Consider the following 12,517-nt stretch of genomic DNA (forward strand, 5'->3'; position numbering starts at 1 on the left):
TGTATGGATCTTGATATATATATATACATATATGTGTATATAATTTACGTAATGATCGTCGGCGTCCTTTACATATTTAATGGCAGTCCTGATCAGCAGATGTGATGGACGTACAGTGCAAGACAAACAAGGTCCTGTCACGTGATATATTTATATGATTGGTATTGAGTAAGCAACGAGAGATCGACTGTTGATCAGTTACAATATAATTGCACAAAAGTAGAGATTTGTGGAAATCCCTGGATGTCTGAGGCAGTGAAAGGCATGTTTGTTGCAGCAGACGATCGATTTGGCGCTGGCGGGAAGGAATTTCTGCATTGTATATGTCATGTGTAATGATTGCTCTGCTCTATATGGATGTGTATGCTTATTTTGGTAAGTCAATTTCATCATAGATCCAAAACGTACACCACTGTAAGCCAGCCTGATTTATGACATTTGTATCGCAGATATCAATGCAACTGCCCTTTAAATTCACAAATGCCAAAAGGGACAGTATTGACAGTTTTTGATAAACTGAGATTGTCCCATCTTTTGCAAATGATGAGATTCAAAGATTGGTTTCGCCAAAATAATTATTTACAGGCATTGGGTGATTACTTTTGAAATTAAACAGCCTTATAAATCACGAAAATTTCACATAAGCATAATTTTGCTAGATGTATTGGATGTGATTTGAAAAAATTATGTTCATTTTATGTATAAAATGGCCCTCGCTTGTAAATTTTCCGTTCGTTCACATATCTCAGCTAAAAAACATTTCTTTGATACAATGTAGTTAGTGGAAATTCGTAATTTTTAAGTTTTCATAGAAAGGTGTCGTATTTTAAATTTCACATTTTTTGATTTGTATTGCAAAAATTTGAATATGAACACAGCTCATTGATCCAGAAATGAAAGGCATAATTAAAGTAGGGATTGCGAAATTTTGCGTGGTTCATTACAATCAAAAGATCGCTAGGCTTTTCCCGTCAAGTCTAAAATGAACCTCAGATATAATACGTCACCATCCTACTTTGGGCCACGTGACAAGAAAAATGGCATCGCCTGCAATATCTACGTGGTGCATGGCACACTCTCCAAACTGTTACAGTAAACTAATGTAACTGCATACACACATGTAACTCTAACTGAACAAAGATCTTTCTCTCGAGCTCCATTTCTTTTTTAAAAATCATTATACTTTTCATATTTCGTATATTTGGTAGTTGAAGTCTTATTTCCAATGAAAATATTTGGCCGATCAGTTTTTGAACTCTATAATCTGTTGAATCAAGTACTCGGCGGAACTCCATGTTTGGCTTAGATTTAAAACGGGAGACAACCCTGGATACCGATAATTGAACAAAATTGAGGCACCCGTTCTCAGTGATACATGTAGTAGGTATGTATGGATTATCTCGTTTGTTTTTTTTTTTGGGGGGGGGGGGGCATTTGAGTTTCGTAGACTAGACGGAAAAGGCCGAACGACGTTCCAATACGCAAGTTCCGAGATATCAGCTCTTTTGCGATGGAGGTACGTTCAGTATTCTGTTGTACACTTGGGTGGGTACAAGATGTATACACATATTATAGACTGGCTATGTAAATAAGAATAAAAGTTCGGAAAGCGTAAATATTGTTTATATCAGCCGTTGGTATACATTAAACTGATCATATGAAGAAGAATATTTGTTTGAATTAGGCCATTAAATTAACTTAAAGTCCTTTATTTTTCATTTCCTCTTCTGCAAGAGTGATGCTTTAATCAAAGAAAGATTGTGATTATCGATTTTTGTTTGAGCTATTTTATTATCAAATAATCATAAACTTACTAAAATTGCGTGTTCCAGCAATTTGGGTGGTTGCATGATGTCTAATAATCATCCTTTAGGCAATATATGAAGGCAGCGATAAGCATTTGTACCCACCGCGTGTGGACGAAAGTATGTTTTGCAACTCACTGTCCGTAAGAGTTCCACAAAGGGAAAGAACGATTGGGCAACTCGGATATTGCGCAGTGGGATTGTCAAAGGGAAATAACTTCAAATACACAAAAGTCATATATTTATGTATTATTCTGTGAAGAAGAATAAACAAGCATCCGGTTATCATTATTGATAATGAGCTAAGAAAAGTATATGCGGTACTTAAAGAATTCATTTGAATTTCCTCTGTCAAATGTTATATCATGGAAAAAATTAAACATTCAAAATATATCGGCCCTACTTTAAATTAAGTTGGGTATTGGCAAACAAATTACCCTTCACTTATATAAATTTTAATTCTAACAATCAAACTAGATAATATGACCTTAAAAATGAATGTCAAGGTTATGCACCAACCGGAATTCCTCGAATATCTCGCGCACTCGACATAGAGTGCACGAGACATTCGAGGAGTTCCGATGGGTTATGCACTATTATTTGTTTTTAATTCCCAATATAGATAAAAGGTACGTTTTATTCATAAGTGCCAGAAGGAGGTACTCTACATTGTCATAATGGCTGACTTCCTTTCAAAACATGAATGAAAATATAAATATCGGCAACATTTGCCAATTCATTTCAAATATCATTGTTTCTCTGAGTAGCCCAGTATGTTAGCACGTCGACTGCTGAACTGTAGGTCGTGGGTTCGAGTCCAGTGGGGTTTTTATTTATTTTTTCCAGATTGCTTTCTATTAAAACTGCATTTTTGAAAATTAAATAAAGCAAATTTAAAAGTTTTCAATTTCAAAATATCGTTGAACATGTCCTCCACTTTTTATCCATATGATGTAGCACACCTCATTAAACCTTGGTCATGATAACTCCCGCTGTGGACTGTGTCATTTTTGTATGTTTGTTTTGGTTTAGATTTTCTGGGGAAGGGGTGTCGTTTGGGGGGGGGGCAACCCAGTCAAAAAATGTTCACTCATGTGGAGACGTCACTAGGTTTTCAAAGTGAAGTACCACAGCTTTTGACATATGGAGTAAGAAGCTGACGACCTTGTTAAGGTCACATCCGAACAAACCGTGCCTTTCACTCCTAGTGCTGGGAGCTTAGCGGGAGAACAGTCATTGCTGTAGTGCACTTCTGTTAAATGTTTAAGTGAAATGAAAAATAATGAACAGTGATCAATCTCATAACTCCTATAAGGAAGATAAAATAGAGAGTTGGGCAAACACGGACCCCTGGATTTACCAGAGGTGGGATCAGGTGCCTAGGAGGAGTGAGCATCCCGTGTCGACCGGTCACACCCGCCGTGAGCCCTATATCTTGATCAGGTAAACGGACTCCGAGTTATCCGTAGTCAAAATCTGTGTGCCAAGAATGGCCTAACAATCGGTATAAAACACACCCGACAGCATTTGACCCAATGATAGGTTGTATTGACAAACTAACTCGTTATAACGACCATAGAATTTGCGAAACGCTGACTTTAAACGAGACTGTTGGAACCCCTGCACCAGAAACGTGTTTGACAGTAGTCTGCTTCGATTTAAAAACTGATCACAAGCAGAACAAGCTCTTGCACCCTAGGTGTGTCCAGGGGTCCGTGTTTGCCCAAATCTCTATTTTGTATTGCTTAGAGGAGTTATTGAGATTGATCACTGTTCGTTATCTTCATCTTTCATTTTCAATAAAACATCTACGTACAAAGCAGATCTAGAAGACTCTGTCGTATCTTTTAATTCTAGTTCACATGGATATATCAAATCGACATACGAATGAAAATGAGTCGAGAATTGAACCTGGGATCTTCCGTTTGTGAATCAAGCGCCCCAACCAGTAGGCTGCCACATCGGATCTTTCACATAAATTACCATTTCATACATATTTCACAGAAAAAGGAAATACTGAGTAATTTTGAAGTTTAGAAGTGAATATTGATGAGAGAAGATTTGTGTTTATCCTTGCTTATAGCTTGTACATGTAAATCACACTAGCATTTATTGAGGAAATTTGACAAGGGTGTAACTATGGCGACCGTAGTGCTATAGTTACCCTGAAATGTACTATATTATCGATTCTGTCAAGAAATATTACTACCAGCGTAAGTTACAACATGTATATCTTAATAATTAAATACATATGAAATACATATAACATTTATTGTGAAAGGTTGATGAATTTGGGGGTAAAATAAAATAGAAGTAGATATACTTTCATTCACCATGAACGGTCATTGATATGGGATTATTTATTTTTAACTTGTATGATTGATTGATTGTATTTTGTTTAAGGTCCCTTTCGAGAATTTATGATAATTACATTCAATTTTTATGCTTTGAAAAGTTATCTTTCGTAAACCAGTCTCGCTAGTTCAGTGGTAGAGCGTTCGCTTTATGAAGTAGTTCAAATCCCACTCGTCAAATCTAAGACGTAGCTAGGTAGTGATTGCTCCTTCGCCAAACGCTCGGCATCTAGATGTGAGAATGTCGCGGCAGGCATTGGCACGTTAAAGAGCTCCAACTCCTACGAATCTAAATAAGTGGTATTTCACAAAAGTACGTACCATCTATCATTCTGTGTTTAGTAAACCAGAAATGATAAAAGAATTAGATAGGTTAAATGAGAAATATGTTTTGGCTTGTACCAACATTGTCTTTATTTGTAAGGCTCATTATTACAACTGTATTTTAAACGAACATGGCATTAATTCCACTTTTGGTTATCGTACTTATACTCCAACTGCCCTTTCAAAGCATGAAATTCTTCAAAACCATGCTTCAGTTTTAGACACATGTAATATCGCAATCAATGGGTCGGATGAATATGAGTTACCGTACCTATACTGGATTTCTAAACTTCATAAAAACCCTTACAAAGATACATTGCTGGATCCAGTAAGTTTTCTACCAAGCCCCTATCTTTGCTCCTCACCAAAATATTAACAGCTGCGAAGGAGAAACTTCAAACGTAGTGTGCGACTACATATGCAAGAAATGGTGTAAATCAAATGTGGATTCTAAACAAATTTTTTAAAGAACTTTAAGTAAATTTGAAATCGAAAAACATCAACATCAAAACGTATGACTTTTCAACACTTTACAGGACCATTCCTCACGATAAATTAAAGACTAGACTTTTTGACATCATAGACAGTTGCTTCTTCATTAAAATTGGAAAACGGAAATATTCATATCTAGTGATTAGTCATCCAAAACTTCGCTTTGTTAAACACCACTCTGATTCCACGCACAAGTACTCTGAAGTTGAAATATAAAATATGTTAGAGTTCCTCATTGACAATATCTTCGTAGTCTTTGGTGATCAGGTCTGTTGGCACTCTAATGGACACGGATTATGCTCTTTTGTTAGTTCACCTGTTTCTATATTCATATGAAACAGAATGTATTTAAAAACTTCAACATGAGAAGAAAAAATATCTTCCTGTGGCCTACAATTCGACATTTAGATAGATAGACGACGTTTTACCTATTAGCAATGCTAATTTTCATTCATATGTCGATTCGATATATCCCAGTGAACTCGAAATAAAAGACACCACAGAGTCGTCCACTTCTGCTTCATATTTAGATATTTTATTGAAAGTAGATACATGTACTAACGGCAAACTAACAACTCAACTTTACGACAACAGGATGATTTCAACTTTTCCATCGTCAACTTCCCATACATGTATTTATGTAGCAATATTCCATTATCACCTGCATATGGTGTTTATATCTCTCAACTGATTCGATACGCAAGAGTTTGTTCTGCGTATGGTCAGTTTTTAGATCGAGACAGGCTAACTGACAAACAAGTTGATGGTGCAGGGGTTTCAACAGTCTTCTTTAAAGTCAGCATTTCGCAAATTCTACGGTCGTTAAAATGCTGCCTGATGTGTTTCATACCGATTGTTAGACCATTCTTTGTACACTGATTTTGACTACGGACAACTCCGTCTACCTGATCAAGATATTGGGCTCACGGCGGGTGTGACCGGTCGACAAGGGATGCTCACTCCTCCTAGGCACGTGATCCTACCTCTGGTGTGTCCAGGGGCCTGTGTTTGCTCAACTCTCTATTTTGTATTGCTTATAGGAGTTATGAGATTGATTGCTGTTCGTTACCTTCACCTTTCACTTACAACTTGCGCCGTCTTAATATATGTGAACAATTCGCGAAGAGACATGAACAAACACTATTAAATTTCAGAGGCACAGATAGTTAACCTCATATTACATGTAACTTAACGAAGTTTTGTGCATCAGAATATCGTTTCCTTTTAATAAATGTCATAACACACTAATTTTGACTACGGATTACTCCGTTTCCTTGAATTAGATAGAGTGCTCACGACAGATGTGACCGGTCAACTTACGCTTACTCCTTATATACATTTGATCCCACGTCTGGTGTTTCCAGGGGTCCGCGTTTGCTTTACCATCAATCTTGTAATTTTTACAGGATTTATGAGTTTGATCTCAGTTCGTTATCTTCACCCTTTTCACCGTAGATGTGCCCTTTCAAAAGATGAAGTTCTTCAAAACCATGCTTCAGTTTTAGACACATTTAATATCCGAGTCAATGGGTCGAATGAATATGAATTACCGTACTTATACTGGATTTCTAAACTACATAAAAACCCTTACAAACAAAGATACATTGCTGGATCCAGTAAGTGCTCTACCAAGCCCCTATCTTTGCTCCTCACGAAAATATTAACAGCTGTGAAAGAGAAACTTCAAACTTATTGTGCGGCTACATATGCTAGAAGTGGTGTTAATCAAATGTGGATTCTAAAAAATTCTAAAGAACTTTTAGTAAACTTTAAATCGCAGAATTTTTCCCAAATCAATAACATTAAAACTTATGACTTTTCAACACTATACACGACCATTCCTCACGATAAATTAAAGACTAGACCTTTTGACCTCATAGACAGTTGTTTCTTCAACAAAAATGGAAAACGGAAATATTCATATCTAGTGATCAGTCATTCAAAAACTTACTTTGTTAAACACCACTCTGATTCCACGCACAAGTACTCTGAAGTTGAAATAAAAAATATGCTAGAGTTCCTCATTGACAATATCTTCGTGGTCTTTGGTGATCAGGTCTTCCAACAGTCTATTGGAATTCCCATGGGCACGAATTGTGCTCCTTTGTTAGCTGACCTGTTTCTATATTCATATGAAGCAGAATTAATTCATTAAAAAAACTTCTACGTGAGAAGAAAAAATCTCTCGCTGTGGCCTTCAATTCGACATTTCGATATATCGATGACGTTTTGTCTATTAACAATAATAACTTTCATTCATATGTCGATTTGATATATCCCTGTGAGCTCGAAATAAAGGACACCACAGAGTCGTCCATTTCTGCTTCATACTTAGATATTTTGTTGAAAGTAGACATTAACGGCAAACTGACAACTCAACTGTATGACAAACGGGATGATTTCAGCTTCTCCATCGTCAACTTCCCATATTTATGTAGCAATATTCCATTATCACCTGCATATGGTGTTTATATATCTCAACTGATTCGATATGCAAGAGCTTGTTCTGCGTATAGCCAGTTATTAAATCGAGGTAAGCTACTGACAACCAAGTTCATGGTACAGGGTTTCAACAGTATCGATTGAAGTCAGCATTTCGCAAATTCTATGGTCGTTATAACGATCTAGTTCTTCAATACAACCTATCATTGAGTCAAATGCTGTCTGACGTGTTTCATACCGATTATTAAGCCGTTCTTGGCACACTGATTTTGACTGCGAATAACTCCGTTTACCTGAACAGGATATGGGGCTCACGGCGGGAGTGACCGATCGACAGGGGATGCTTACTCCTCCTAGGCACCTGATCCCACCTCTTGTGTGTCCAGGGGTCCGTGTTTGCCCAACTCTCTATTTTGTATTGCTTATAGGAGTTATGAGATTGATAACTGTTCGTTATCTTCACCTTTCATGTGATAAGTAATTTTGATATCGTCATGTTTTGAAACTTTTAATTGACTGGATCAGTACACTCATGGCGGAAGACGCATGAGCACTTTGATTTCTTACCCCTTCTGTAGAACAGCCAATAATCCTTCTAAACTTGGCAGACGTGTTTCTCTGGTCATCTGGAACATTGATACTGTTCGTGATGATAGGAATTCATTATAGTGCCGCAAATGTGGAGTGTTATTTGACATGGCATTTAGTCTTTCCCAAATAATAGTACCAAAATGTTTCCCCGAAGATTTCATTGTCATTCCACACCGCACGATAAAAGCACGAACAACCTACCAGTGTACAGTACCATTGTACGATCAGTTTGACCTGTCTCTCTAAGAACTGTGAACGGTAGTATTGTTTCGCCCCCTATACCTTCTGGTCAATTTTTAAAATTCATCATTTCTAAATGATTCTTTTATGTCGATATAGATATTTATATGATTTTTCATCAAAATTGACTTATTTGACAAACAACGAGAGTTAACTTTATAATTTGGGTTAAAATCACGTATTTCACAATAGAAACCAATGGAAAACGGAAATATTTTTAAAACATCTCTCTCCCCTAGTGAAACACAAATTTCTTTCAACAGGTATTATAAATTGTCATTTAGCAAATACCAAATCTTTTGTTACCAAAACACAGCACGAGGTAAACCTATGAAAAATGAAGATTAACCATTTTTTACACAATAATATATAATTTGACAATTTCAGTGGTTATTTATTTATATCAATAAGCATTTTAAAACATATGATGTTTTAAAGCCTGATTTCAAGAAGCAGATTTTTATATCCCCTAATCAAAAGGAGTTTGTAATTAAGAGTCATTAATTAATTAACACTGGTATAAAAGTTAATAATCAATTACTAATGAAGGCAGGAATCCAGAGTTAACGTGCGTATTTCTTAGCGCTGTGGACTCTGGTATTCTTGGAGATGGTTTGAGGAACCACGGGTAACTATTTGCTCATGTAGGCGTTTTCACTAAATCATATCGATTTTAAAAGTTTCTATACAGTAATCCGTTTAGTGTCAATAGTTAGCATGATATTTGGGAAAGAGAAATATCAAATGCACTACTATTAGAATCAATTAAAGATATCATCTCGCTTTTCCCAACAGAAAACGTTATGACGAATTCTCAATATATGCGGTCGCATGTCGCCATAGAGCGCTCTATGATAGGGTATCAGACGTCCAATAACTTGTCTTCAGACATCTAAAATGCGGAGTCAGTAATAAATGGCTGTCTGTATTCTGGGGCATTTGTGGAATACATGTATACATGGAAACCTTGATAAATTCTGCTAATGGAGATAGCGACTGGGGTATTTAAAACCTTGATAAATTGCTAATGGAAAAAAGCATCTCAAGTATCTATAGTCTTGGTATACTGCTAATAGAAATGGAAACGGAAGTATTTTCCTTTTGGTGCAACCAGTGCCAGATGTGATAAAATTGTTTAGTATGCAGAAATGCAACATACATTGTTACATTGTACTGCCAAAGATACCAAAAGGACCATTGATACGATTTTAACTGAACATTTTCAAATTCAAACTAATTTCTGTGTTAAGTTAACAAGGTTCGTGCCTTGCTTTTGTTTACAAAGGTTAAATAATTATATACTAGTAAAGGTTTCGTTCAAAGCAGAATTTTTTCAATTTACAAGTTAATTCTGAACACAATTAAACAGTTTCTAGTGTTTGGCACTTCTCATTTTGTTTTAAACATGCTATTTTCTATTAAGCGATCTATTTGTAACAAAAACACGGCACGAGCCTTGTTTACAAAACAAAGAATTGTGAGTATTGCATCTCATTTGTAACTCAACATCTCCTCCTAGGCACCTGATCCCACCTCTGGTGTGTCCAGGGGTCCGTGTTTGTCCAACTATCTATTTTGTATTGCTTGTAGGAGTTATGATATTGATCACTGTTCGTTATCTTCACCTTGCATTCAAATGTCGGTTGATCATTAGAAATACTTTAGTTCAGCATCAATTTGTAAACAATAAAACTGGAAAAATAAAATTTTCAGCTCAAATCGCGTCCATGTCCTTGCTACAAAAAAAATCGGTATTTCTTTGTATACTCAGACTGCAATTAGTACAAATATCGAATGTAAATTTCATGTGACTTTTGTGATATATACCCCTTTCTTATATAACTTTACAAAAAAAAATTACTATTATACCAAAATAAGATTCCATTCGGTGAAATGTATTCATTTCATCTATAAACACAAATTCAGTGTCCATTTTTATAATTTTTGAAGAAAAGTTTGTAGCAATTGTCGTTAAAGAAATTATGATTATAAATTATATTAACTATTTATCATAATATGAAAGGCGAAGATAACGAACAGTGATCAATATCAAAACTCCTTTAAGCAATATAAAATAGAACCGGGCAAACACGGACCCCTGGATATACCAGAGGTGGGATCAGGTGCCTAGGAGGAGTAAACATCCCCTGTCGACCGGTCACACCCGCCATGAGCCCTATATCCTGATCTGGTAAACGGAGTTATCCCAAGTCAAAATCAGTGTGCCAAGAACGGTCTAACAATCGGTATGAAACACTCCAGACAGCATTGGACCACATGATAGGTTGTATTGGCAAAATAAATCGTTATAACGACCATAGAATGTACAAAATGCTGACTTTAAACGAGACTGTTGAAACCCTTGCACCATTAACTTGTTTGTCAGCAGCCTGTCTCGATTTAGAAACTGATAATACACAGAACAAGCTCTTGTGTATCGAATCAGTTGAGATATATACATACCATATACAGGTGATAATGGAATATTGCTACATAAATATTGGAAGTTGACGATGGAGAACCTGAAATCATTTGTTTGTCATTAAGCTGAGTTGTCAGTTTGCCGTTAATATCTACGTATGGAGTAGAAGTTGACGACTCTGTGTTGTCATTGATTACGAGTTCACAGGGATATATCGACTCGACATATGAATGAAAATTAGTATTGTTAATAGATAAAACGTCTATATATCTAAATGTTGAATTGTAAACCACAGCAAGAGCTTTTTTCTTCTCATGTTGAAGTTTTTAAATACATTCTGTTTCATAGGAATATAAAAACAGGTCAACTAACAAAGGAGCACAATTCGTGCCCATTGGAACACAACTGTTAATAGTTTCATGAGGAGCAAAGATATGGGCTTGGTAGAACATTCACTGGATCCAACAATGTATCTTAAGTTTGTTTAGCATGGTTTTGAAGAATTTCATCTTTTGAAAGGAAAGCTGGAGTATAAGTACGATTACCATGAGTTGAATTAATGCCAAGTTCGTTTAAAAAACAGTTGTAATAATGAGCCTTATACAATGACAATTTTACAAGCTTTTTAAGCTGGAACCAAAACATATTCTTCATGACTGTAACCTATCTAATTCCTATATAACCCCGTATTTGACTAAACACAGAAGGATAGATGGTACGTACTTTTGTTTTGATGTGTCTAATGCGGGATTGTAATATTCCTCTTCTACTTTTAATCCATTTTGACGACAATATCGAGAGATATGATAAACAACAAAGAAGCCAGCTTTTAGAGATATTCCGAAGGACCGCCCCATTTAGTCGCCTCTTACGACAAGTAAGGGGTATTGAGAACCTATTCTAGCTCAGATCCCCACGGGACTAAACGACTAAGAGCTCAGTATTCAACTAAAATACGCACACTATCTATTGATACCTGGAGGTATAACGACAGTGTCCATTATTCAAACAGAATATGTATACTATTTATTATAATATCTTGGGGTAAAGCTCAGCATTCAACCAAAATAATCCATCATATGTAGAGGTATGATAATCATGACAAAATAATCCATCAAGTCTACACCCTGTATTTCCTACAGCTATACTTCCACTATTGCATCCAAACTTTTTAATTATAAACAAACTTTGCAGTGCCTAGATATAGACCATCTTATACGTAATCCACCAACATGTTCTTGTTCTTCATCTTCTTTCAACTATAGTCCAGCTGGACATGCCATTACTGGTGATGTTGATATAGTTGAAAATGAGGACCTCAAATCACTTATTATTAAAGGTCCTAAATACACAGAACCTCGGTCTTTTAATTGGCGACAAAACTTCATCTCTATTATGAGTTCTGTCGAAGATTATGCCAGACGATGGACTAAATATGAAAAAGAAGAATTTGATACATTGTCAGAATGGGTTAAAAGCATAAGAGGGATATTAAAATTCCGCATTAGACACATGGAAACAAAAGTACGTACCATCTATCCTTCTGTGTTTAGTAAACCAGAAGTGATAAAAGAATTAGATAGGTTACATGAGGAATATGTTTTGGTTCCAACTGACAAAGCTAGTAACAACATTGTCTTTGTTTGTAAGGCTCATTATTACAAGTGTATTTTAAACGAACTTGACATTAATTCCACTTTTGGTAATCATACTTATATTCCAACTGCCCTTTCAAAAGATGAAATTCTTCAAAACCATGCTTCAGTTTTAGACACATTTAATATCCCAGTCAATGGGTCGAATGAATATGAGTTACCGTACCAATACTGGATTCCTAAACTACATAA

At 35.9% G+C, this 12,517-nt stretch overlaps 1 protein-coding gene across 2 annotated transcripts in view; it reads left to right on the plus strand.

The window, feature by feature from the left end:
- Window positions 1-214: 214 nt before the first annotated feature.
- The window catches only part of LOC125645613 (E3 ubiquitin-protein ligase TRIM71-like), a 31,912-nt gene continuing 19,609 nt past the window's right edge, over window positions 215-12,517 (plus strand). The window contains exon 1 of one of the 2 annotated variants that reach the window (XM_048871233.2): window positions 215-375. The gene's annotated coding sequence lies outside the window, so the exon portion shown is untranslated. The remainder of the gene's footprint in view (window positions 376-12,517) is intronic. The other variant, XM_048871232.2, reaches the window with a different exon arrangement.

This window comes from Ostrea edulis, chromosome 6 (genome assembly GCF_947568905.1).
Source record: "Ostrea edulis chromosome 6, xbOstEdul1.1, whole genome shotgun sequence".
NCBI classification, from domain to species: Eukaryota; Metazoa; Mollusca; class Bivalvia; order Ostreida; family Ostreidae; genus Ostrea; species Ostrea edulis.